Genomic DNA, 26684 nt, shown 5'->3' with positions numbered 1-26684 from the left:
TTCATCTGACGACTCAGAGACAGTTGGTGATGGTGATGGAACGCCTGGGTCTACTGGATTGGTCCCCATCCTGGCTCAGTAGCCCTGGGACAAGTCGCTGAACCTGTCTGGGTCTCACCACCGCCCACTCAATTCTTAACCTAGAACTCACACCTTGCATGGGATTCTCAAAGGGAAGATGTGTGTCATCCCCAGAAGACGGCAAGTCTCTTTTCACTTGGGCCCATAACGTCCCCTACGCTGACCTTGGACATTCGATTTCCCAGGGCTTTGGGGTTGACCTGTTGTCGCCTTCCTTCACACCCAGCCAGGCCCATTCCAAGTAGCATGGCCCCAGACCATCTTCCTGAGAGGTCAGGTGTATCTGTGGGAGGGTGGCTATTACCTCTTGGTTCAAAAGACCTTTTTTGAGCACCGAGTACCGGGCAGTGTTCTAGGGGTGGGGGTGGGGGTGGGGATACCAGTGCACCAAAGAAACTTGGGACCTGCCATGCATGGAAGGCAGGGGGAAAACTGTCACTAAGTCTTACTTGCACATTGTCTGCGTTCCCTAACAGATCGTGGACTGTGTGTGTATGGTGCGGGGGGAGGCGGTGGGGTGAGAACCTGAGTGGTCTTGACCGCTACTAAAATTCTGGAACATACTAGATAACTTAAAAAACACTTCCTGCAGTGGCACCTGGGTGGCTCAGTCAGTTAAGCGGTTAAGCCACCTGGTTCCGGCCCTGGTCAGGATCTCATGGACCGGGAGTACGATCCCCTCGTCTGGCTCCGCACTGAACAGCGTGGACCCTGCTTGGGCTTCTCTGCCCCTCCCCCGTTTCTCTCTCTCAAAATAAATAAACAAGAGAGAAAGAAAGAAAGAAAGAAAGAAAGAAAGAAAGAAAGAAAAGAAAGAAAGAAAAAGAAAGAAAGGAAGGAGAGAAAGAAAGAAAAAGAAAAAGAAAGGAAAGAAAGAAAAGAAAGAAGAAAAAAAGAAAGGAAGGAAGGAAAGAAAAGAAAGAAAAGAAAGAAAGAAAGGAAGGAAAGAAAAGAAAGAAGAAAGAAAAAGGAAGGAAAGAAAGAAAAGAAAGAAGAAAAAAAAGAAAGGAAGGAAAGAAAGAAAAGAAGAAAAGAAGAAAGAAAGAAAAGAAAGAAGAAAGAAAAGAAAAAAAGAAAGGAAGGAAAGAAAAGAAAGAAGAAAAAAAGAAAGGAAGGAAAGAAAGAAAAGAAAGAAGAAAGAAAAGAAAGAAAAAGAAAGAAAGAAAAAGAAAGAAAGAAAAAAAGAAAAGAAAGAAATATACACCCTGCCGGAATGAATACATGTGGACAATCATTACCCCTCCTAATGCCTCAAATCTGCTTTTAACCAGTCTTCAAGTGCTGAGTGCCCCTGGGGCTTGCAGCTTTGACACAGACACAAGTGTCACCCAGCTCTAATCACTTCCTGGTTGTGGGACTTTGGGCAAAATACTTCCCCCTCCTCGGAGCCAATTTAGTTTCCTGCACTGTGAAATGGGATTAAAGGTTTTCTAGACGGGAGGTGCTAGAGGCATCTTCCTGCTGGGCAGTACTGAGGTTTCAAAATATTGTGTTTGGCACTAGTTAATGAATACTCAAGGTGTAGCTTAATCGGGCTCAGTCATAGCAAATAGAGGGCGAGCTGCACAAAAACACAGTCTAAGTGTGTATATTGCTGTTTTCCAAAGAGTCCCATTTCTCCAAGTGAGCTGTGGATGACCACTGCGTAAGTTACGGATCCACCACTGTCTTATGTTTGGGGCAACCCATGCGTTCACTTCTGAAATTGATAGTTTTACTTTTTATATAATAATCAAGAACAGTCAGTGCTTCTCTGGCACTTCCGGTCAGGTGCTGATCTCCCTGACAAGCTTATTTGGTCCTAATGACCCTGTAAAGTGAGGCCTATTATTGAGACGAGGAAATGAAGGCACAGAGAGGTGAAGTGATTGGCCCAAGGTCACAAAGCAAGGACGCGGCAAAGGCCGGATGTGAACCAGAGAGTCACCGGTTTGAGTCAGGGCCCTTAACCTCAGTGATCTCTTAAATACCATGAACAGTAGGCCCAAGATACTAGAATGAATACTAAAGTTTAAAGCACAGATACGTCTCAGTCACTCATTCATTCAACGCATTTATTAAGCCGCTTCTGTATGCATGGAGCTTTTTGGGGCACTGGGAAGACAGAAGGTAATAAGAGACCAAAAGAGAGGTCCCCCTGGTCTGTGCACCCCGGAGAGGCAGGCAGGTCCGGGCCATCTGGGTCCCCGCTGGGCCCCCAGCACGGAGCAGGACATAACAGCAGGCGCCCACCTAGCGTTCCCGACACGAACGCGGGAATCTAAGTGTCCCACCCGCAAGGCGTTCATGGGCTGGTGGGGCGGAAACGGACCCAACACCACCGAGGCGTTCTGGGGCTTCTGGGAATCCCATCAGCGCGGCCCGAGAGGCCTCGAGGTGGCTCTCAAGTTGGATCCCGCGTCCCTGGCGCCCTCCCCGGGGCCGTCGCATGTAAGCAAAGACCGACCGAGGTGAGCGATCCAGCCACGCCCGGGGTCCCGGCCAGTCGCCCCCAACCCCGCGCCGCCTTCCACCCTATTCGTTCCCGCTCCCGGCTCCTTCGCGGTTCCACTGGCGAGGTGCCCCCCCCTTTTCCATCCTCTACTCCCGCTACCTTTTCGAGCCTTCGGCGCTCGCCCTGGGCGCCTCCTCTCGCCCGGCGACTGTCCCCCGCGTCGGGCGCGCGACCGGGGCGCACGGGGCCCCTTCCCCAGCCGGCAGGGCGCCCGGGGTCTGGGAGCGCGAACCCCTTCAGCCTTTCCCCGCAGCCCGGAGCACGGCTCGAGGAAGTCGGCCGACTCCACCAGAACCTGGCAAGGCGCGACCCCAAACCCCCGGGACTGGGGCTGGGGAGGGGGCGGCGCCGGCGCGGGAGGCACCCTCCCGGGGCGCCCGCGGCCTCCCATTCGCTCGCGGGCCCGCCGCTCGGCGTCCGGAGCCGGAGCTGGTGCGCGGAGCGCGGGGCGGGGCCTCCCCCAAGCCCGTCCCCCGGCGAGGGCGGAGGGAGGAGGAGGAGGAGGAGGAGGAGGAGGAGGAGGAAGGGGGGGGCGGACACAAAACCTGCAAGGTTTTTTTTTTTTTTTCTTTTGCATTTAATTAAAAAAAATTTTTTTTTTTTTTTTTTTCTTTTTTTTTTTTTTTTTTTTTTTTGCAAACCCGAGGGGTCCTCCCCGGAGCGCGCGCGGGTCCGGGGCGCCCGGGCCGCGGCGCGGGGCGGCGGCAGGGGCCTGGCGGAGGCTGCCGGGCGGCCGCCATGCGATCAGGCAGTGCGCTGACCGGCCCGGCCGGTCGGCCCCTTCTGGGTCCTCCCTTTGCAGCCCGTGCGGGGCCGTCTCGGAGACCCCGCGCCGACGGCTGCTCAAACATCAGGGTGAGTTTCTCACAATGTAGCAATTTCTCTTTAAATCTCTTAACTCTCTCTACCTGCGAGTCGGGGCTGTGACAGGGCGCAAAAGCGAGGGGGGAGTGGGGGTTGGCGGCGAGGGTGTGTGGGGGGGGAGCCGGAGCCGGGGCCGAACCCACCCCCCCGACACTCACACACTCAGCCCCCCAACCGGGGCGCAGCGCCCGCTGCCTCTTTTTTTGCTCGGCGCCCACCACCCCCGGCAGCCCCCCCATCCCCCGCGTCTCTCCCACCATCACCGCCGCCCCGATCCTGCGGGGACCCCCCCCCCCGCTGCTCCCCTGCCCAAACCCGGCTCCCGGTGCCTCCCCGGCCCTCCCGCCGGCTGCCGGGGATACAATGGAGCGGCGGAAAAACGAGACCTAACGTTCCACGGGGGGAGGGGCGGGGAGACCCCCTCCCCCGGCCCGGGCCCCCCCCCCTTCCCCTCACCCCGCTCCCCGCCTTTCAGAGAAGAAGAGGGCAATGGGGCAGTGGATGGTGATCGCCTGGCCGGAGATGGCGAGCCTTCATCTCCCCCTCTCGCCCGTCCCCTGCGCCCCCTCCCCAGATCCCGGTCGGGGGTGCCGGGGAGAAACGGGGCATCCGGCAGCCTGGGGAGGGATGGATGCGGAAGCAGGCCATTGGGTCTCCCCCTCCCCACCGCCCCTAAACAATGAAAGGAGTTGACTTGGTCCCCCACCCCTCCAGCGATGAAGGGAGTTGACCCCCTCCCCCGCTAGCTGGCTCGTCCCGGAGGGGGCCGTTACGGGGAGGGGGAGGGGAGGGAAGGGAGCCTTACCCCTGTCACCTCCCGAGATTCGGGGCGGCCCCCCATCTCCACCCCCTCGGCCTGGGAATGGGAGGCACCAGGCCCAGCCCGGGCACCGCGCTCGGGTGGTGACCTTTAGACAAAGGCAACCCTTTCCCTGGGGTGAGCCCGGACGAGCCGGGCCCGCGGCCTCCCCGGGCCCCTGCGGAGGGCGGCCAGGCCGCGGGCACCCGGAGGGAGGGATGGAGGAGGAGGGAGGAGGGAGGAGGGATGGAGCCATCTGGTTTTCCCATCCCTAGCTGCCCCTCGGCTGCTTCCCCGGCTCCTGTCACGGGCGGCCGCGGGGAGACAAGGGACCGGGGGGCTGCCCAGGCCTTGGGCCGCGGCCAGCGGAGAAGCGGGAGAGGAGCCGCGCCGGGGCTCCTGCTCGGGCTCCGGCTGGGGGCTCGGGACTCGGGGGCCAGCGGTGATCGGAAGGTACCGTGGCTCCTTCCTCTCCGCGCCCCTTTGTTTTGCTTTGTGGTTCTGAGCTGCTGAACTTCCTGGGAGGTGGGGTCAGAGGCCGCCGTGTCAGCTCTCCCCGGGAGGCCGGGGTGACAGGTCCCAGCCCTCTGGCGTTGCCAGACCGTGGGCTGCTGTCGTGCCCAGCCTCAGGTCCGGACCGTCAGCCCCTTTTGTCACACGGCCCTCCGATAGAATAATAACCATCTGGGGACGCGCGCGGAGTGTTTCCGTTTTTCTCACACCTCCTTTCTGCCGGCGCCTTTTGGGGGGCGGGAGCGGGGGGGGGGGGAGGGTGAGCGCCCTCTCTGGGTGTTTTCTCCCCGGGGGGGGGGGGGGGGGGGGTAAAGGGCTCAGTCTGACCTGTGGGGTGGTGGGAGAACAGGGGAATTGGACAGTTTGGGAATCCTCCCCTTCCCTTGTGCTGACGTCTGGTGGGACTCAAGGGGGGTTATGTTTACTTACCCCACCCTCCCTGATGACTACCCCCCCCCCCCCAGAACCCAGAAATAACATCTCTCTACCCAGGGAGCATTATGGATTGCCTTCTGCTACACCCTGGCCACAACCCCAGGAGGATTAGTGACAGTTAGCATTCCCATTTTGCAGTCGGGCTAATGGAGGCTCAGAGAGAGGTTATGTGACTTGCCCGGGGTCACAAAGCCCCCCCCCCCCCCCCCCGTGGGCAACCATTCCCGGCTCCTCCCCCTTCCCACTCAGCTCAAAACTGTTAAGTTCTCCTGTACCCCTCTTTGGCACTTTGTCCTGTTGATTCCAGTTGACCTGGGTCTCATATATAATAATACCTGGAAGGAGCTGTTGTGTCATTTTCCCCCCGCCCCCATGCCGGTTTTGGGAAGGGGTAAAGACATCTGGAAGCGAGGCTGGGAGCGGAATCATCTCAGCTGTGGCTGGAGCACAGCGTTTGCCTGTAAGAGCTGAGTTGGAGGTGTGTGGGCCGGGAAGGGGGACCGCAGGCCGGCCTGGTCGGGGGGTCTGGGGGGCACCTGGGAGCTGGCCCCATGGTCCTCCTCCTCCTCCTCCTCCTCCTCTTCCTCCTGAGCTGGGACTTGGCCCAGCTTTCTGCGACTCAGCCCTGCCAGGAGGGCAGCCGAGCTGTCGGGGACCTTCGTGGTCACTCTGGCCGGCCACCCTTCGAGGCACCCTGACGCATCTGACAGGGAACCTTTCTCCCCTTGGCCGGTGTCAGACTCCCTGTCCCCACTCTGTGGGCTTAGGCAGGTCATTTAAGGCCCTAGTCCTCAGTTTCCTCATCTGCAGGTGGCCATAATTATAGTTCCCTTAACTGACCTTGAGGTGGGTGAAAGTCGTATCTAAAACGTGTTATTTTGTTTGTCATTCATCGGACTGGATGTGGCGTGCCAATTCCCCAGCGCTGGGGAGGGATGTTGAGTGCTGGACATTGAAAAGAGTAGTAAAAGGCCTGGGGGACGTCCCCAAGGTGGGTGGGCAAGGGCCAACGGTGAATCAGTGACCTCCCCCCCCCCCCCCAGCCCACTGTCTGAACTGGGGCCCTTCCCCTTTGGCACTTACTGGTGCTGATTCAACATTTGGGGGCGGTGGACTGAGGGAGAGGGACTGGGAGGGCCCAGCTCACCCAGCAAAGAGGGTAATACGGGTGATCTTCCCATTTTACAGATGAGAAAACTGAGCCCAGGGAAAGCCTGGTCTCTGGCTGTGAGGGGACCCCAAGCCCAGACTGCAGGGGGTAGGAGTGAGTGGGAGAGGGGCTCCGTGTGTGTTTTGCGCAAAAGACACTGTGTTTTGCCCCTGATCTACTGTCCTGACCTTGATGTGTAAAGATCTTCCTTCCTGAGAGCATAGGCCTAAGTCATAATAATTCCTTTCGGGGGGCAGGAGGAGAGGGGCTGTGGGGAACCCATAGGTCTCTCAAGCCTGAGTGTTTCCTGAAAATAGGAACTGATTTTTTTTTTTTTTTTTTTTTTTTTGAGCGGAGAAGCATGAGTAAGGCCCAAAGGGACAGGCCTGTGCTCCGCCCCCCTCCCTGCTGACTTCCTTCCCAGAGGCCTCTGGGGCCTTCCCCAGCCTTCCCTCGGGTGGGGGGTCTTCTCCCCCACCCTAGAGTTATGGAAGGGGGTCAGTGCCAAGCCCTGGGGCCTGGTGGGAGGGCCCTGGGATGGGGGGTGGGGTTCCCCAGGTTCCTGGGGGCTGCCTTTTAGCCCCGGGGCTAGCCACCAATGGGGTTCCAGCCAGCCCTCCCAGCTCTCCCCTGTGGCTGTCTTGACTCCTGGTCTCAAGAATGCAGAGGGCTGCTGGGGAGGGGGGGGGGGGGCAGTTAATTGGAAACAGGAAAACATGGCATTCCTTTCCAGCGGGCCTGGGCTTGGAAAGCAGTGAGGGTCTGCCTTTTTCCCTGTCCCGCCCCGCCGGGGAGAGGGGTGGGGGGCAGTTATCTTGCTCTGCTCTCCTTTGGGTCTTCCCCTACCGGGCACCCTCTCAATGGAACCAAGTTACCTGAACTCCATCTGTGACCTCAACCTCTCCCCCCGCCCCCACCGCCTCCCCATCAGAATGATTTGCTCCCCACTTACTCCCACGGCCTGTCTGAGGATTGTCCCCCGGAGTTGGCTCCCTGGAGTAGGATGCTTCACTCCACAGGCGCATGGGAAATGTCTGGTTGAACTGTCCCCAAGGATTCCCTCCTCATTCCTTCTGCATCCTCCCCTGCCTGGGGGGTACCACCGTTAAGTTTCGTCCCCATTGACCGGAAGCCTTTGTGTCTCTCCTCGGTGACACGCAGGATCCCCCGACGACGGAGCGTTTTCGAAGACATTTCTAGCCTGGTGGCATTGAGCTTCATGGAAGAGGCTGTGTGTTGCTGGTGGGGCGGGATCCGGCCGGCCGGAGAGAGTGCTTTTGTTGCTTTAATCGTTCCCAGTGACACTTCCTGAGGGCCTACTGTGCGCCAGGGATCCGGTCCAGGAGGAGGCTGGAGGCAAGCGTGGTCCCCAGGGGTGGGCTCGCTGCGTGCGATGTGAGTAATTCCGACTGGGTGGTCTGTGAAGGCTCCGAGGGGGAAGCGACTGCTTTTCTTTCTGTCTTTTTTATTTTATTGTTTTCCTAAGTGCTACGTGCACATGGGGGCAAGTTCAGAATACCAAACGTAGTAAGTCTTTCTCTCCTCCCTCCCCGGCACCCCGAGTCCCTCACTCCCCGATCTTGATGTTCTGTGCACGCGCGTTTCCTATCCGTGTGGGCGCGTCTTTGAAGATACTGATTTTTACCTGCCGCCCCGTTGACCTGCACGGCACTTCATTTCCCTGGGGGACTCTTCCTGCGCGGGCGAGGGAGGGTTTCCTCCGTCTTTTTCTGGGCCCAGTGGTGTCGTGTGGTGTGGGTGAACCCTCGTTTCCTTGACACGGGTGTGGGAGCGGTTTTCTGCTCATAGGGCTGGACAGCACGTGGCCTCACCTCTTCCCGCCACTGGGTCCGGCTGTGGGGTAAACTTCTGGAAGCGGGATCGCTGGACCAGGAGTCTGCCATTTGTCACTTAGGAGGGGCTCCCCGGAGGTACCTTGGCGGCTGCCCTTGGAAGAAGTCGTTCCTTCCTGTCCCGTGCAGTTCATCCAACCAGCCTGCTCCGGTGTCTTTGCCTCTTGTGGCCTCCTTGCATCTTCCTGTCCGCCCGTGGCCTGCGGACCGTGCTTGCCCCCTGGTGTGGAGGTCAAGAGCATGGGCTCTAGAAGCCAGTCTGTTGGCTGGAATCCTGGCTCCACACCTCTTGCTGGTTGAATGTCTGTAGACCGGGAGCTCGCTGGTTCTGGGCCTCTGTTTTCCCCTCTGCTAAATGGGCTCATCTCAATCTCAACGTGGGGAGGGTTGTTGTGAGGGCCTACCCTGTACAGGAAGCGTCGTCGGTCCTTGGTGATGTTATCTGCCCTTTTTGGCAGGTTTTTTTTTTTTTCCTGGGGCCGGGAATAGCCAGATTCTTGGCTGTGAGCCCCCTAATTGGCAGGCACGGGGCGGGGGGGGATGGGGGTGCCTTCTTTTCCACTTGATGATAGTGTGACCCGGGCCAAATGATCCCTTTTTCTGGGTCTCAGTTTCCTTATCTGTAAGGTGGGACCCCGATGGCCCCCTCGTAGGGACGGCTGGGAGGGCTAAATGAGGCAGCGCCCTCCCGCGCCGGGCGTCCCGGAGGCTTTCAGGAACCAGCCCCTGATGTGGCTGTTACTTCCACTGTCACCGCTGCTCTGCCGTGGGGCCCTTGCTGACTTCTGCACTCTGAAAGGTCGCCCTTGTCTTCCCCAAAGGCACATGGGGAACAATGTTGGCATTCTGAGCCGCGTCGGCAGCAGGGGGCGCATGGCAGGGCCGCTCTGGCATGAGGCCCGGCGGCGTCGACCCCGGGAGCGGCCGGGCTTCCGCGGCCCGTGCCTCAGTTTCCCCAACGGAAAGGCTGGGAACGACAGGAGAGTCGCCCGCGGCCTGCTCCTGGGTGTTCGATGCTGAACACAATGCGGGACGCCTGGCGAGTGCTCAGAAAGTGTTAGAGGTGGGGCCTCTGGCGGAGCGTGCGACTCTTGATCTTGGGGCCGTGAGTTCGAGCCCCACACGGGGCACGGAGCCTACTTAAAAAAAATGTTAGTGGCTGTGACGGTGACGGTGATGAAGAGTGGTAGGGCGCCCCGGGAGGCTCAATCGGTTGGGTGTCCGACTCCTGATTTCGGCTCAGGTCATGATCCCCGGGTGGTGGGATTTGAGCCCCTTGTTGGGCTCTGAGCTGCGTGTGGAGCCTGCTTAATATTCTCTCCCTGTCCCCCTCGCTTTGCCCCTCTTCCTCACTCGTGAGCTCTCTCTAAAATTAAAAACAACAACAAAAGTAGCAAAGTCTCCCATGAGATTGGATACCCAAGTCCATACTGCTTCCCCCCCCAAATCCTGGGCAATCAACTTTGGCATTTTATGATTTTTATTTTTTTAATATTGATTTATTTTGAGAGAGAGAGAGAGAGAGAGAGAGAGAGAGAGAGCGCGTGCGCTGGGGAGGGGCAGAGAGTGACGGGGACAGAGGATCCGAAGGGGGCTCTGTGATGAACTCACGAGCCATGAGATCATGACCTGAGCCAAAGTCGAATGCTGAACCAACTGAGCCCCGCCCCGTCCCCCCATGTGCCCCAACATTGCCATTTTATAAATTTTTTTTTTAACGTTTATTTATTTTTGAGACAGAGAGAGACAGAGCATGAACGGGGGAGGGGCAGAGAGAGAGGGAGACACAGAATCCGAAACAGCCTCCAGGCTCTGAGCGGTCAGCACAGAGCCCGACGCGGGGCTCGAACTCACAGGCCGTGAGATCATGATCTGAGCCAAAGTCAGACGCTTAACCCACCGAGCCACCCAGGCGCCCCTAACGTTGCCATTTTAAATGGAAGGTCCTAGGCAGTCAAATACTGTTTGGGCCTCAGTTTCCTCATCTGCAACAGAACTTCGTGGGATCTTTTGTGAGGCTTGAATGAGTGAAATTGCGGAAAGGTTTTAAGACTGGTCCTTGCTTGAAGGCGTGCACAGCGAAGGTTCACTTGGCTTATTATTATGATTTAAAAACAGGTTTTTTTAATGTTTATTTATTTTTGAGAGAAACAGAGACAGAGCGTGAGCAGGGGAGGGGCAGAGAGAGAGAGAGAGAGGGAGACACAGAATCCGAAGGAGGCTCCGGGCTCCGAGCTGTCCGCACGGAGCCCGACGCGGGGCTCGAACCCACAAACCGTGAGATCATGACCTGAGCCCGAGCTGGGCGACTGAGCCACCGAGGCGCCCCTATCATGGGGATTTTAAAGCATCTACCCAGAGTGGAGAGAATATCATACTGGACCCCCGTGTACCCGTCACCCCTCAACAGATCTCAGCCCTCTCTTTTCTGTCTGTTACCCCACCCCCCTCCTCTGCACTTTCTGTTTTCTCTTTCGCTGGATCGGTTTAAGCAAATTCCAGACGTTATATCATTTCAACGATATCACTACTGTTACCAACGGGTATGAGGATCTCTGTTTCACCGCCTGCAGGATCTGTCCTGTTCTGTGAGAGACGAGCCATGAAGCCCATTATACAGATTGGGGAAACTGAGGCGGCAGGGAGTAGGCTCTGGCCGGGTTGGCTTTTCTCTGGTTTCCCTTCTTTGGGACTTCGGTGAGGTCCCTGTCTTGGCCTCCCCAGGCCCTGGACCCCGGGGGCTGTTTCCGATTATACAGGCTTGGGATTTACACAGGCGTGGGCTTAGGGTCTGCTGTTCTGTGCGGAAATTGTCGCCGTAAAGGGCGAGTCAGAGAAGTTGAACCAGTTGGCGGGGGGGGGGGGGGGGGGGATGGACAGGAGGACCCCAGGGGGGGGGGTAACTGGGTGGCTACGTGGGTTTGTATCCTCTCGTTGCCCCTGCTAACCTTTTTTTTTTTCTTTTTAATGTGTATTCATTTTTGAGAGAGAGAGAGGAGAGAGAGAGTGAGCGAGTGCCTGCTCAGACACGCACACCAATAGGGGAGGGCCAGAGAGAGGGGGACAGAAGATCAGAAGCAGGCTCTGCGCCGACAGCACGGAGCCCCGTGCGGGGCCCGAACTCACGAACCATGAGATCGTGACCCGAGCCGAAGTCAGACCCTTCCCCGACTGAGCCACCCAGGCGCCCCAGCCCCTTCCAACCTTGTGACCTGGGGGCAGGTTACTTCCCCTCCGTAATCCCAGGCTGGAGGAGCAGGGGCGCGGCGTTAATAAGACACGCTTCTTCCGAGAGCCTCTGCATCAGTTCTGTGAGTCCTGCGCGGAAAAGTGTCTTACAAGTGCCTGGCTCAGCATAAGCGCTCCGCGGAAGGCGGTGGTCGTTGTTACTGTTGCTGTCGTTAAGTGTTTCTGTGTGTAGTCGGAGAGGGGTGGCACCCAAAGCTCTTTCTAGGGTTAGGGGGTCAGAGGAAGGGTCCCTGGAGCCCCCAGCCAGGCTCAGCTGCCTCTGTCTCCTCCTCTTGCCCACTCCGTCCCTCTAGACTTCCCGCTTCCTAGTGCTTTTTGTAGTTGGAGGGGCTGGAGGGGGCGGCTGCTGACTTCTCAGTGACCGCCCCCTTCCCAGCCTATGTCCCCATTGCCCCGGCTGGCAGCCTGGGAAGCAGGGTGAGAGGGGAGGGTCTGTCTGCGGCTGCCGGATCCTCATGAATGACCCTTGGGGCCCTGCAGGGAGCCCTTCCTAGTGCTTTGCAACCTGGAGGCAAAGGGTGGCCCAGCTCCCCCAGGACACCTGCAGCTCCTGTCCAGAGTATGGGTGCTGCCTCTTACCCACCGTGGTGCTGGCAGGCAGCTACCCACAGCTCCTGCCCCACGGGGCGGTTGTGACGTTTCACTGGACCGAAACGTCCTTCCGGTCTTCCGTAGGCCCTCACCCATTCTCGAAAAATAACCCCCCGACCCAGGCTGGGTGACGGGTGTGCTCAACCCTTTTACCCTCTCCTGCCAGGCTCTCGCCACACCGCCCTTACTCCTCCCCAGAATGTGCCCAGCGACCTGCCTCCCCACCCACGACACAACTCAGAGAGGGTCAGTGTGCCTCTTGATGAGGTCTTTGGCACACGTGACCACCTGGGTCGCCCCGTCAAGATCCAGAATGTTCTCATGACTGGCCAGAAAGTTCCCTCGTCCCCCTTCCCCATCAACACCTGCTGGTCCTCGTCGGCTGAGGTCGAGCCGTGTTGCCTCTTCTCGAGTTTTACAGACGAGATGTGGTCCTGGGGGTCGAACGTCTCTGGCTTTGAGATTCAGCTGTGTGGTGCTGTCAGGGAGGCCTTTCTTTGTCTCACCGAGCAGGAGTCCATGGGAAGGTTTTACCTCCTTTCTCTCAGCAGAGACAGACCCCTTTGCCCGTGAAGTCTCCGCCTCCTAACACCCCTCCCCTGGCTACCCTGCCTGGGCCCCCCAGTGCCCTAGTCTAAGGACACCCCCCAGCGCACTGGCTGACCCCACGTCGTCGCCCCTTTGGCATGTATCAGGTCTCCTGTGAGCTCTTCTTGAGGCCTGGCTTTATCACTAGACTCTAAACCGCAGAAGGAGAGAGACAATGACTCTGTGTTTTCCTGGCACACAGTTGAGCCCTGATGTTTGTTGACTGGCCGGATGAACGATGGGCATATCCCAGGGGTGGAGCAAGGGGGGGTCCAGAGCCCATGTTTGAAATCCCTGTGCTGGTTCACGAACGGCAACCCACCTGCTTCCAGATCACCAGAAGTGTTTGTGAAAAATGCCATTCCCGGGGCGCCTGGGTGGCCCTGTCGGTTAAGCGCCAACCTCGGCTCAGGTCGTGATCTTGTGGTTCGTGGGCTCGAGCCCCGCATCGGACCCTGTGCTGACAGATCAGAGCCCGCAGCCTGCTTCATACACATAGAGTTATGTCTCCCGCTCCCTCTGCCACCCCCCCACTCACGCTCTGTGTGTGTGTGTGTGTGTGTGTGTGTGTGTGTCTTTCTCAAAAGTAAATAAACATTAAATTTTTTTTTTTTTTACAAATGCCACTCCCAGGGTCCCAGCCCCGAGCAGTTGGTTTGCTCGGGAGACCGACCTCAGAGTTGTGGGGCCCAGCCTGCAGGCCCTCACCCACGAGAGGGAGCCATGTTTCTTCCAGCCACGCTTGACCCTCATTCCATGAACATGGTCTATCCTGCCCTTGCTGCCTCCCCAGTACCCAGTCTGCTGGTCCCGCATGCTCTCCAGAGGGAGTGAATCCGGGCCTGCGGGCCAAGTCAGGACACTGGCCGGGCCTTTGCCCCTTCCATGGCCCTGTTTTTTTCATGTAGACCTTTCGGAAGCAGGGGGTGGCATCTCCCTTTGTCACGGGGGCACACTGAGCTGACTTCTGGGCCTAAAGAGCCCCTCCCCGCCGGCCAGACTCTAGCAGAATTGGAGGTTTCATTTAACCCAGTTCATGATATAAGTCTGTTTTAAAATAAATGAGTAGGGGCGCCTGGGTGGCTCAGTCGGTTAAGCGTCTGACTTCGGCTCAGGTCACGATCTCGCGGTCCGTGAGTTCGAGTCCCGCGTCGGGCTCTGTGCTGACCGCTCAGAGCCTGGAGCCTGTTTCGGATTCTGGGTCTCCCTCTCTCTGACCCTCCCCTGTTCATGCTCTGTCTCTCCCTGTCTCAAAAATAAATAAAACGTTCAAAAGAATTAAAAAATAAAATAAAATAAATGAGTAGGAAAATAAAAATACGTATACACGCACGTATGACCATATATATTATGTGGTGATTTAATTTTAAAGTTAACATAATAGAAATAAAACAAGCGTTTATGTTATATATAAACATACACAACACATATTTGTATATGGATATAAAATTCTTGCCTCCCCACCCCCCATTCTCCAGGCAACCTCCTCATGTATTTCCCGCAGATCTTTTTTTTTTTTTTTTTTTTTAATGTTTATTTACTTTTGAGAGAGACAGAGACAGTGGGTTAGGGGCAGAGAGAGAGGGAGACACAGAATCAGAAGCAGGCTCCAGGCTCGGAGCTGTCAGCACAGAGCCTGACCGCAGGGCTCGAACCCACGAACCGTGAGATCGTGACCTGAGCCGAAGTCAGACGCTTAAGCGACAGAGCCACCCAGGCACCTTTCCTGAAGATCTTTTGTGTTCTCCTGTGCCCTGGCAAACTGCTTTGGGTGGTGGATTTTTACTTCGTGCAGGGGATCCTGATGTATGTCTCCTCGTGTTTCTTTTTCGCCCAGCTCCCTGCGTTCGGGCGGCCCTCTCATGTCGCTGTTTGTCCATCAGTCCTGTTGCTTCTCCTGCTGCGGTGCGCTCCATCCGGGGCAGTCATAGTGGTTTTTAAGAAAAAAAAAAAAAACAAAAAAGAAAACCCAGGGTCAGACCCCCAAGTGGTCACCACCTTCCTCTCCCAGGAGTGAAGTGACTGGTGCAAGGTCACCAAGCTCGCTGCTGGCCGAGCAGAGGTCTGAATCCAGGTACATCCCACTGGTTAATTCAAACCCACGCAGTGGGCCTCCTGTGCACCCGGCCTCAGAGCTCTGCCCTCAGGGACAGGCGAGGGAAGGAAGCCAGAAACACACTCATCCTCCCTGCCTGGTGAGATCCTTATCTCGGGGGTACCCGCTGAGCTGGTGGAGGTCTGGAGGAGGTATTGCCTCTGGAGTCTGTTGGGGCGTCAGGCCAGGCTTCCCGGGGGAGGGGGTTTCTGGGGGCAGGCTTTGGGCTCAAGGCCATTCCCGGCAGAGAAGGCACAGTGGTTGGTACGTGTGTGGATGTGTTGTGCCAGGGTCATCGGCCTGAGCAACTGGGTATGTGCCTGTCCCCTCTCGAGACGGGTAGGGCGTCCTTCGGGGACGGTGGATAGATGCCGAGGGGAGACAGATGTAGGGTGGGTGGCTGAACTGTCGGGGTCACGAGCGACACTGAGCGGTAACTGACACTCAGCGCTGAGCCCCAGGGGGTGAGGACAGTTCCCCAGGGACAGGACAGGCGAGAGCCTCGAGAATCGGCCCCGACATCAGGCATGGTTAGCATCTCAGGAGCAAAGGGAGGGAGTTTCCAGAAAGGTCTTAGCTTCAATGGACTTGAAGGGGGACTTGGCGGGTTTGATGGGTGGGTAGGGCTGGGAGCCCCACTGGAATGTGAGACGATGGCATCATGGAAGGAAGGAAGGAAGGAAGGAAGGGAGGGAGGAAGGGAGGAAGGGAGGGAGGGAGGGAGGAAGGAAGGAAGGGAGGAAGGGAGGAAGGGAGGAAGGGAGGAGGGAGGGAGGGAGGAAGGGAGGGAGGGGGAAAAGAAGGAAGACAGCTCTTGGCAACCAGAGGTTAAAAAAAAATAATAAGCTCTTACTACACTCGTTGGCTCCCTAGTGCCTGCCTACAGGTAGGCCTGCCGTCACCTCCTCCGACAAAACCCGACCGTCCGTGACCTTTCGCCTTGCCTTCTCTGTTCCTGCCTCCCCACCTTTACCCTACAGCTCCTTCCTGTCTCCGGCAGGCCTCCGCTTGAATACCCCCTCCTCCAGGAAGCCTTCCCCGACAACCCTGTCCTACTTCCTTCACTCCACCGGGCTCGTGTCCTTGTTAGGATTTACCCCCAGGACCTGACTTAACGAGGAGGCTGTAATCGGTATTTCTTGAACCAGCAAGGGCTGCGTGACCTTTTCGTGGATTGCGAGACGAACGCTACGGTGGTTCGGTTTTTTAGGATCTGAGCAGGCTGGGGGGGGGGCCCAGGAGAGAAGAGGAAAGGAGCGAAGGAAGATTCTAGAAGAGCAGGAGGGGTTGGTACCGGGTTGGGCTCAGGAGTGAGGTTTCCTCACAGGTTGGGAGGCAGGTGTGAGGGCAGAAGGAAGGTGTCCGTGAGGTTGGGAAGGAGTTTGGCGGGGACAGCGTGGGGCTGCTTGGGGACAGGAGGAGAGGGAGGCCTGGGGCGGGGCACAGGGTGGCTGTCGTGTTGCCAGCTGGTGGGGGAGGGCGAGCTTTGGCAGCCCTGTCCAGCCTGCCTGGAAAGGTCGCCTTTTATTTCTTTGGGGCTGAGGTCTTACGCGCATGTGGGAGAAAAAGGTTTACCTTAGGTCCTTTTGGGAACCTGCTCAGAGGCCACAGACCTTGCCCCAGAGAACCATATGCCGGGCTCTGCGTCCCAGCATTTGGCGAGGGATTTCTGGGGCGGTCGTGGGTCCTGTTACGAGCTTTACGCAGACTGTGACTGTAGTGACAGCCGACACGGTCCCCGGTGCCCGTCTAGGCTCTTTACAAGCTCTTTACAAGCTCGTTCCGCAGAAAGCATTTCGGAGGTGGATGCCTGAGCATCCCCGTTTTACAGATGAGGAAACAGGAGGCACAGAGCGGTCAAGTCACTTGCCCAGAGTCACACAGCCGCTAAATGGCAGAGTGGGGATTCTCCCCGCACTCCCCCCCCACCCCCCACCATGGTCTGGCTCCCACGGCCCAGGTTTTCAGCCGTGAACCCTGCTGCTTCCTGCTTACGGGGTCCAAGACGAGCAAGCCCACGGTCCCGGAAGCGGCCCTCCACCCCCACACCCCTACTCCCTTACCCCGGTTTGCCCTGGGATCCAGCTTGGGCCTTCGCTGAGCGATTGGAGGCTCCGGCTCGGCAGGGCACCGTACCTCCCTCCCTCTTTCCCTTTTTACCCAGTGTTGTGTCTTCATTAACATAACCGAGGAGGCCGCCCCAGCTTCCTCCAGACGGCGGATGTGTTTGGGAGCCGAGAGCTGAAATGAGTCAGCCTGCGAGGGGTGGGGGTGGGGGGGGGTCAGGACTCCAGACAGGCGGAGCTGGCTTGGAGCCACCTGTGGAGCTCGGAGCCAGGGTCCCCTCCTCCCCCCCCCCAACCCCCCACCGCAGCCGTCTCAGCCTCAGTTTCCCCATCCGTGAACGAGGGGGAACCGGAGGCCTTCGCCTTGGAGGCTAGGTGACGTCACATGTCAACTGAAGCACCTTGGAGGTGTCTGGAAATTCAGAACGCGAACACCCCCGGCCAGGCGGCCGGCTCCCCGTCCCCCCTCCCTGCACAGGCTGAAGTTTCTGGAAGCAGACATTTCTGCTGCTGCATGGATCTGCGGCTGTTGACGCGGAAGAGAGGGACCCTGAAGGACAGTCACTGCGTGCGTGCGGGCCGGCTGTGCCCCTGAGTGCAGGGAAAAAGGAGGAGGGTGGTTTTTAGAGCCCTTTGGAGGTTGGAATTGGAGACACGGGGTCATAGATCTGAAATAGCCTCCTGGTGGGACTGGAGTCTCCTTGAGATCACACGTTGTCAGATGGTGCATAATAAGTGCGTGGTGAACGCTAGGTGCTCTTACTGTGTCTGTGGTTGCTATTTTTTTTTTAATTTTTTAATGTTTATTTTTTTTTGAGGAGGGGGGAAGGGGCAGAAAGAGAGAGAGGGCAGGCTCCGAAGCAGGCTCCAGGCTCCAGGCTCCGAGCTGTCAGCACAGAGCCCGTCGCGGGGCTCGAACTCACAAACCGGGAGATCGTGACCTGAGCCGGTGTCGGACTGAGCCCCGCCCCCGCCAGGCGCCCCTCTTGTTCTTATTATCGCTAAGCAGCCTTTAGCCTGTACCTGCTGGTGCAGACGGGTTGGGCTGTGCTGTATAGATCAACAGTTTCTCAAACCTGAATGGCGAGTTCAAAGTCGGGAGGCCCGGGGCAGGTGCATTTGTGACCCTCTGCCCCGGTGAGGCCGCTGCTGCTTTGGGGTGGGGGTGGGGGGGCACGCACTTGAGTAACACGGTGTAGAGTGGGTGTCAGACTGTTTCTGAGTTATTTCCAGGGCCCTGCGAGTGGAATGGAGGCTTGGGGCGCCGAGGCTAGAACAAGATTCCTTAACCTCTTTGCTTTGGGGGTAGCCCATTTGAGGGCGGGTGGGTACGAATGATTACACGAGGAAGAAAGACGAAAGGCTTGTAACACTGGGGTCGCCTTTGCGCTGCCCCCCATCCTGCCTTAATTCCCTCGCCACAAGGGACCCGATGAGGATTTGGGGGCTCATTCAGCAGCTCTTTTCCACGTGTACGTTTTCTCTGGTCGCACGTACTATGTGGGTTCTTCTGTACCTTACTTTTTTTTTTTTTTTTTTTAATTTTTAACGTTTTATTTATTTTTGAGACAGGGAGAGACAGAGCATGAACAGGGGAGGGTCAGAGAGAGGGAGACACAGAATCTGAAACAGGCTCCAGGCTCTGAGCGGTCAGCACAGAGCCTGACGCGGGGCTCGAACTCACGGACCGCGCGATCGTGACCTGAGCCGAAGTCGGCCGCCCAACCGACTGAGCCACCCAGGCGCCCCTTCTGTACCTTACTTTTATCTATTTACCCAGACCTTTTTTGTCCGATTGAGATGCGGTCGACATATGATGTCATACGAACGTCATCATACACGAGTACGACTCGGTGATTTGACGTTCTGTGCATTGCAAGATGTCCATCGCGGGAAGTGTAGTCACTGTACGAAGTTACTATAATATTATTCACCGGATTCCCTGTGTCGTACTTTTCATCCCTGTGACTTTTTAATTTTGTTTTATTTTTAAAAATTTTTCTTTCCTTTGGTTTATGTATTTTTGAGAGACAGAGAGAGAGAGAGAGCACGAGCAGGGGAGGGGCAGAGAGAGAGGGAGACACAGAATCCGAAGCAGGCTCCGGGCTCCGAGCTGTCAGCACAGGGCCCGACGCGGGGCTCGAACTCACGAACCGCGACATCACGACCTGAGCCGAAGTCGGACGCTCAACCGACTGAGCCACCCTGGCGCCCCTATTTTATTTCATTTTTAAAAAATGTTTATTCAGAGAGAGAGAGAGAGAGAGAGAGAGCATGCGTGCAAGAGTGGGGGAGGGGCAGAGCGGGGCGGGGGGGAGAGAATCCCAAGCAGGCGCTGAGCTGTCAGCGCAGAGCCTGCCGCGGAGCCCAATCTAACAAACCGTGAGATCGTGACCTGAGCCGAAACCAAGAGTCTGATGCCCAACCGATGCCGCTAGATTAAATGAGCATTTTAGCAACTCCCCTTCTCTCCGTTATTCGCTGAATCTCACCATCTCTTGGTTGCTCTGGACTTTCCGTCCCGCATCTTTGGGGTTTGGGCTTCGGTTCTTAATAAGGTGGGAGCCATGGGAGGCTTTTGAGCTGGGGAGTGACCCGACCTAACATTTTTGTATCCACACCTCCCGTCACTTGTGTAAGAGCGTTTCTAGCGGCCAGATTCCTGGAAGAGGAATTGCTGAGGCAGGAGGAAGCGTGCATTTAGATTTGGGTGAGCCCTGCCAGATTGCATTCCAGAAAGGCTTTACCCACTCTCACCCCTTGCAGACAGCCGCCAGGGTTGAGTGGCTTGCTCGGTGCCAGGCCCATGCCGGACCCTGGGGACACTGGTGACGAACGGCCCCGGTCCTGCTGCTTACGTGATTCTCGGTCCTCGAGTCCCAGGGCAAGCTTCTGGAGCTGCCTCTGAGCGCCAAGGAAGGAGAAGCTTTCACAGGAACCGAAAAAGGAGAGGGGAGAGGATATTCTAGATCGGGGAGGGGGTCTGGCACGTCCCGGGTGGCGTTAGGGCTAGCTGGATCAGGAGACCCACGGTATCGGTCTGGGGCCCCCCGTGTGCGGGCTCCCCATCAGTGTGGGGCACTTTGGGGTGCACCTGAGGACTAAAATAATAGTACCTCCCTTATGGGGCTTTGTCGGGAGAATTTCACAGGAAGGCAGAGAGCACACGGATTATTGTTACTAGATTATCACCACGGTAAGCCGGGGGGAATCCGCGTCAGAGCGGGGCGACCCGAGGGGCTTGACCCAAGCTTTGGGCAACGTTTAAGGCCCGGGGCTCGAACCCACGAACCGCGAGCTCATGACCTGAGCCCAAGTCGGACGCTTAACTGACTGAGCCACCCAGCAGGAAAGCTGCATTTTGGAGCACGCCCTCCCCCCGCCGCCCCCTCCAAGGGCTTTGAAGGAAGGATCGAGACCTGTGCGTCTCACACCCCGTTTGGCATCTTCCGGCACGCTGCTGGATTCCATTTGCTACTTCCGTCCTCTGTTCGTTGCTAGACGGCTCTGATGAACCGCCGGGTCAGGCCTCGACGGGGTCTGCGGGCGAGGAAGCCGCCGGGTAGGGGGCGGCACGAGTGGGCGGCGAGGCTTCTGGAAACCGGCTCTCCGAAAGCCGCGAGCCTGAAGTCTGTGTTGGGGCCAGCTGCAGAGTGGTGGGAGCGGGGAGAGGGAGAGAGGCCAGGCCCCCAAGATGGCAGGTAGAGGGAGGAAGGGCGGGCACGCGGGGCAGGGGTGCGGGAGCGTCTTCCCTCTCCCCCTTGGTCTCTGGCACTTTGTGAACTCCCCACCGCCTTGCCTGCGGGGCACCCCAGATTTCATGTGTCCACCGCCGAGCTCCCCACACCCAAACCAAGCCCCTGTCATCTTTTTTTTTTTTTAAAGTTTATCTATTTTTGAGAGAGAGAGAGAGAGAGAGAGAGAGCACAAGCAGGTGAGGGGCAGAGAGAAGGAGAGACGGAATCCCAGGCGGGCTCCACACTGTCGGCACAGAGCCCCATGTGGGGCTCGAACTCACGAACTGTGAGATCATGACCCGAGCCCAGATCAAGAGTCCGATGCTTACTTAACTGACTGAGCCCCCAGGCACCCGACACATACGGCTTTTACAGCAGTGCCTGATCCGTCAAGCACAACGCGAGTGTAGCATCAGCTGTGCGCGTAAATGATGATAAAATTGGCCATTTTCACCTTTTTTTATGTGTACACTTCAGTGGGACCAAGTACCTTCACAGCGTTGTGCGATTATCACCTCGGTCCGTTTCTAGAACGTTCCCATCTTTCCAAACAGAAACTCCGTGCCCATCCAATGGTCCGTTTTCAGAACATTCTCATCATTCCAAACAGAAAGTGCGTGCCCATTCAACGGTCCGTTTCTAGAACGTTCCCATCATTCCAAACAGAAAGTCCGTGCCCATTCAACGGTCTGTTTCTAGAACATTCTCATCATTCCAAACAGAAACTCTGTGCCCATCCACTGGTCCGTTTCTAGAACATTCCCATCATTCTAAACAGAAAGTCTGTGCCCATTCAACAGTCTGTTTCCAGAACATGCTCATCATTCCAAACAGAAACTCTGTGCCCATACAATGGTCCGTTTCTAGAACATTCTCATCATTCCAAACAGAAACTCCGTGCCCATCCACTGGTCCGTTTCTAGAACGTTCTCATCATTCCAAACAGAAACTCCGTGCCCATTCAACAGTCCATTTCTAGAACGTTCCCATCATTCCAAACAGAAAGTGCATGGGGCGCCTGGGTGGCTTGGTCGGTTAAGCGTCCGACTTCGGCTCAGGTCATGATCTCGCGGTCCGTGGGTTCGAGCCCCGCGTCGGGCTCTGTGCTGACAGCTCAGAGCCTGGAGCCCGTTTCAGATTCTGTGTCTCCCTCTCTCTGACCCTCCCCCGTTCATGCTCTGTCTCTCTCTGTCTCAAAAATCAATAAACGTTAAAAAAAAAAATTAAAAAAAACAAAAAAAGAAAGTGCGTGCCCATCCAACGGTCCGTTTCTAGAACATTCCCATCCCATCATTCCAAACAGAAAGTCCATGCCCATCCAATGGTCCGTTTCTAGAACATTCCCATCATTCCAAACAGAAAGTCCATGCCCATTCAACGTCCGTTTCTAGAACGTTCCCATCATTCCAAACAGAAACTCTGTGCCCATCCACTGGTCCGTTTCTAGAACGTTCCCATCATTCCAAACAGAAAGTCTGTGCCCATACAATGGTCCGTTTCTAGAACATTCTCATCATTCCAAACAGAAAGTCTGTGCCCATTCAACGGTCTGTTTCCAGCACATGCTCATCATTCCAAACAGAAACTCTGTGCCCATCCAATGGTCCATTTCTAGAACATTCCCATCATTCCAAACAGAAAGTCCGTGCCCATCCAACGGTCCGTTTCTAGAACGTTCCCATCATTCCAAACAGAAAGTCCGTGCCCATCCAACGGTCCATTTCTAGAACGTTCCCATCATTCCAAACAAACTCCGTGCCCATGCAACAGTCACTCGCTGCTCCTGGTAACCTCTGATCTACTTCTCTGTCTCTACCAACTTACCTATTGTAGGTGCCTCATATGAGTGAAATCGTACAATCTTTGTCCTTTCGTGGTCTGGGGTATTTCACTGCGCGTGATGTTTTCAAGGTTCGTCAGTACTGTAGCGTGGATCAGAATTTCATGGTCTCCTAAGGCTGAGTAATGCTCCATAGCGCGGGCAGAGCACATTTTGTTTATCCTTTCTTCTCTTGATGGGCACTCGGCTTGTTTCTACCTTTTGGTGGTTATTATATACTCTCTGGTCCCTGACTTTCCATGTAGCCACTGACTACTCACCATCACTCCCTGTGCTTCAGCCGCACTGGCTTCCTTCCTCAAATCAGATACGTGGTCACCTCAGGACCTTTGTACTTGCTTGTCCTCCTGCTCTATGGCTCCCTCCCCTCCTCTCCCACGCCTGCCTTTATCACCCTATTTGCTTTTGTTTCTTTTTTTGGTGCCAAAACCCGGGAGCGAGCCAGGGATTATCACCCTACTTAAAATCGGACAAAACCCCTTGTCCTCTCTCTCTCTGCTTTTCCTCCATATCACTTAGCAACTTCTGACGTCCCATCTATGTTACATTTATATCGATTTTTTAATATATCCATATTTTATATTTGCAAATATCTTCAATATTCACACATAACGCTATGCATAATAGCATTTCTAATTGGACATGTCTGAATACAATTTATAATGCATGTTAGGTTTTTATCTAATAGAAATTAAATACAGGGAAGTTAAATATTTGCAGAGATTTGGTATAATACATCACATTGCTGTTCTTTCTGCCTCCGTCCCTATCGTCGTCCAAAGGGTACGCTTTGGGGCACTTGGGTGGCTTAGTCGGGTAGGCATCTGACTCTTGATCCCAGCTCAGGTCTTGATCTCAGGGTCATGAAGTTCAAGCTCTGCATGGAGCCTACTTAAAAAAAAAAAAAAAAAAAAAAAAAAGAGCGTAAGCTTTGAGCAAACAAGGATCTTCGTTTTGTTCACGGCTGTCCCTCCAGCTTCTAGAACAGAGTCCCGCATGCACGGGTCTCAGTCCTTAATTGCCGAATGGATGAACACTTTGTGAACCGGGAACTTGGGAGGGTGTGAATGAGCTGAAAGAAAGTGTACTGGGTGGGGATTGGGGGGGGGGGAGGGACATGAGGACCTGGCTGGCAGAGTAAGCAGGGTCACTGCTCGGGGGTTGGATCTGGACCTCAAACCTGGTACCCTCACCCATTTGCGGGGCGACCTCAGGCCAGTGATGCGCCCTCTCCGAGCCTCCTTGCCTCTTGTGTGAAAGGGGGAAATAGTAGCCGCTCGTCCATTTATTAGCAGGTGTTTCCTATGTACCTACCATGTACCAGGTACTGTCCTTGCCCTCACTGAGTTTCTGTGCGAGGCTCCCATCTCTAGGGGCTCATGTCCAAATTGAGCATTTAAATGCCCACCCGGCAGGCGTGCGGTGACCCGCGGTTCCCGTCGTCAGGCTAGCGGCTCTGGGTTTCGGCTCTGCGTGGTGTCGTCGGGAAAGCCAGTACCTTGCGTGCGGTAATGGTGATGTGTAAGCTGAGGCCCTCCTCCTGGGTGGGGTATTGGGCTGGGGGTGCAGGCTGAGCCTCGATCACGTTGCTGGCATTTCTTTTCACGATACGAACTTGACAACGGCTGAGGACGTTTCGTGGGCGCTGAATCTCTGGCACCGGCTGCCGGCCCTGATGCTTCGAGGTGGGACGTTCTCAGTTGGGCACACGCCTCTTGTGCCCCCCTCCTCTCTTCCCTTCCTGGAATTTCTGTGAAAGGTCCTTCATTCGAGCCGGCTGCCGAGTGGACCAGTTTGGGGGGCGTGTGAGTCAGCACAGGTCAGGCCAGCTGCTGCGACAAATAAGTCCTTTCTTCTCAGTGGCTTGATAGGATAAAAATTTTTTTTTCTTGCCCGGGTCATAGACCAGTGAGGGTGTTTCTGGTGGGGCAGCCTCATGGGAGGGATTGAGGAACCAGACTCCTCCCCTCTTTTGGCTCTGTCCTCCCCTAAGCTGCAAAGCATTCTGGGAAATGTAGTCCCACACTGTGCCTACGGGGAAAAGAGAATGGCTTGGGGAGAACACACGACAGCCTTCGCCACAGTGGACGTGTATTCATAGATGCCCGCACGGCCGGTGGACTGGATGGCAGGGACTCAGTACTAGGGGCCACGGTGTGTGGATTAGCTATTTTACTTGAACTGTTTAGGCAGCTTCTAGACTCCTGAGAAGACCACCTCAACGCCCCACGGATCCCAACCGCGGTTTGAGAAGGCGGTACCGAAGGTTAACACGCTCAGAGCAAAATCCACAGGCCGCCCTTGCCTCTTCCCCACCCCACTATCTCTCCGACATGATTTCTAACGCCCTGTGCCCACCAAACAATGATCTGGTTGTTCTTGGGGCCAATCAGGCACTTTCCCGCCTCAGGGCCTTTGCACCCACTGTTCCCTCAGCCTGGGATGCTTTTTACCCCCCGCGATGTATTTGCATGGCTCTCTCCTTACTTCATTCCAACTTCTGCTTCAGTGTCACCTCTACCAAGTGCCCTATTTTATTTGTGTTTTAAAGTGTATTCTGAGAGGCAGAGCGCAAGCGAGGGGTGGGCAGAGAGAAGGGGACGGAGGACCTGAAGCGGGGCTCGAATGCGTGAACCGTGCGATCGTGACCTGAGCCGAAGCCGGACGGCTAACTGCCTGAGCCACCCAGGCGCCCCTCGAGGACCCTATTTGAAAATCGAAACCTCTCTCCTTTATTATGATCTCCTCCTAGCCTTTTACCACTAGGTGATACCACATTATGGACTAACTTGTTCACGGATTAATGTATGACGGGCGTCTTTACTGAGGGGTCTCCCAGGGCCTGGGGCACAGTAGGTACTCACTAAATATGATTTCGGTTTTTTTTTCTCTCTGCCCAGTGGGAAAGCACGGGGTGTTGTATCAGAAGGGCAGGGCGGGGGTCCACCAGGAGGCAGAAAAACTGGAGCCTGGAGGGGCGCCTGGGTGGCTCAGTCCGTTGACCATCCGACTCTTGGTTTCAGCTCAGGTCGTGATCTCGCGGTTTGTGAGATCGAGCCCCGTGTCAAGCTCTGGGCTGACAGCATGGAGCCTGCTTGGGATTCTGTCTCTGCCTCTCTCTCTCTCTCTCTCTCTCTCTCTCAAAATAAACATTAAAAAAAAAATAGTAATAAACCCCAAATTAAACTGGAGCCTGGAAAGCCCTTCCCAGGAGCTCTGTGGAAAAAGAATCGCTTGTGAACAATGTGGTTATTCCTGCCTTCCTCCTTAATACTGGACCGAGACCTCACCTCTTACGAACTTAACCTCCTGAGGCACCGCAGAGAGCAGGTGGTGATGGATGGGGGCGGGGGGTCTCCTGGGGGGGTGGGGTGCCCTCTGGTCCCATCCCTCAAGGGGGCTGGTTGTGTTTTTTGTTTTTTTTTTTAATTTTAATTTTTATTTTGAGGGGCGCCTGGGTGGCTCGGTCGGTTGGGCATCCGACTTCGGCTCAGGTCATGATCTCACAGTCCGTGAGTTCGAGCCCCGCGTCGGGCTCTGTGCTCAGAGCCTGCAGCCTGTTTCAGATTCTGTGTCTCCCTCTCTCTCTGACCCTCCCCCGTTCATGCTCTGTCTCAAAAATAAATAAACGTAAAAAAAAAAAAAAATTAAAAAAAATTTTTTTTATTTTGAGAGAGAGAGCAGGGGAGGGGCAGAGAGAGAGGGAGAGAAAATCCCAGCCAGGCTCCGTGCTGTCACTGCAGAGCCCGATGTGGGGCTTGATCTCATGAGCCGTGAGATCATGGCCCGAGCTGAAATCAAGAGTCGGACGCTTCACAACGGAGCCACCCCGGCGCCCCGAAGTAGAAATGTTTCTGTGTTTTGTTTCGTTGAACTCCACAGGTATTTACGCTTCCGAAATTGGCATCGTGCACTTAGGAAACGCTACAAACCTAGCACATTTCACAGTCCTCTGTGGTTTCTGTGTCCTCTTGCCCATTTTTGGCTTGGCCGGGTTGGAGGGAGAAGCTGGAGGGAGAAATTGAGGCCAGAACTTCGCGTCCACCCGCGTGGCTCCCCTGCCCAGCCCAGGATGGTCCGGGGGGGCCCACTGCATCATGCGGGGGTCCCTGGGAACACAACCAGGACTGGGGGCGGGGGTCCTGGTTGTGTCATTCTTCGTCAGGCCTGTGTGTTTGTGAGGTTCGGGGGGCCGTGCTGAGAGGAAATGCCCTGAACGTGCAGGTTGGGATGGAGAGTCAGGTGGGGGGGCTGGGGGGCGCGAGGCCGGGCCACGTGACCCGTTTCCTTTTCGTGTTTTGGGTCTTTTTCTCGCTTAAAATTTTAAAC

At 56.1% G+C, this 26684-nt stretch overlaps 1 protein-coding gene across 1 annotated transcript in view; it reads left to right on the top strand.

Moving 5' to 3' along the window:
• Window positions 1-3340: 3340 nt before the first annotated feature.
• The window catches only part of BICRA (BRD4 interacting chromatin remodeling complex associated protein), an 87817-nt gene continuing 64473 nt past the window's right edge, over window positions 3341-26684 (top strand). The window contains 2 exon segments of the mRNA XM_049622307.1: window positions 3341-3430; window positions 7498-7731. The gene's annotated coding sequence lies outside the window, so the exon portion shown is untranslated.

Source organism: Panthera uncia, assembly GCF_023721935.1.
Source record: "Panthera uncia isolate 11264 chromosome E2 unlocalized genomic scaffold, Puncia_PCG_1.0 HiC_scaffold_19, whole genome shotgun sequence".
NCBI lineage: Eukaryota > Metazoa > Chordata > Mammalia > Carnivora > Felidae > Panthera > Panthera uncia.
The sequence above is the reverse complement of the archived record's forward strand: the minus strand, read 5'-3'. Positions and strand labels throughout refer to the sequence as shown.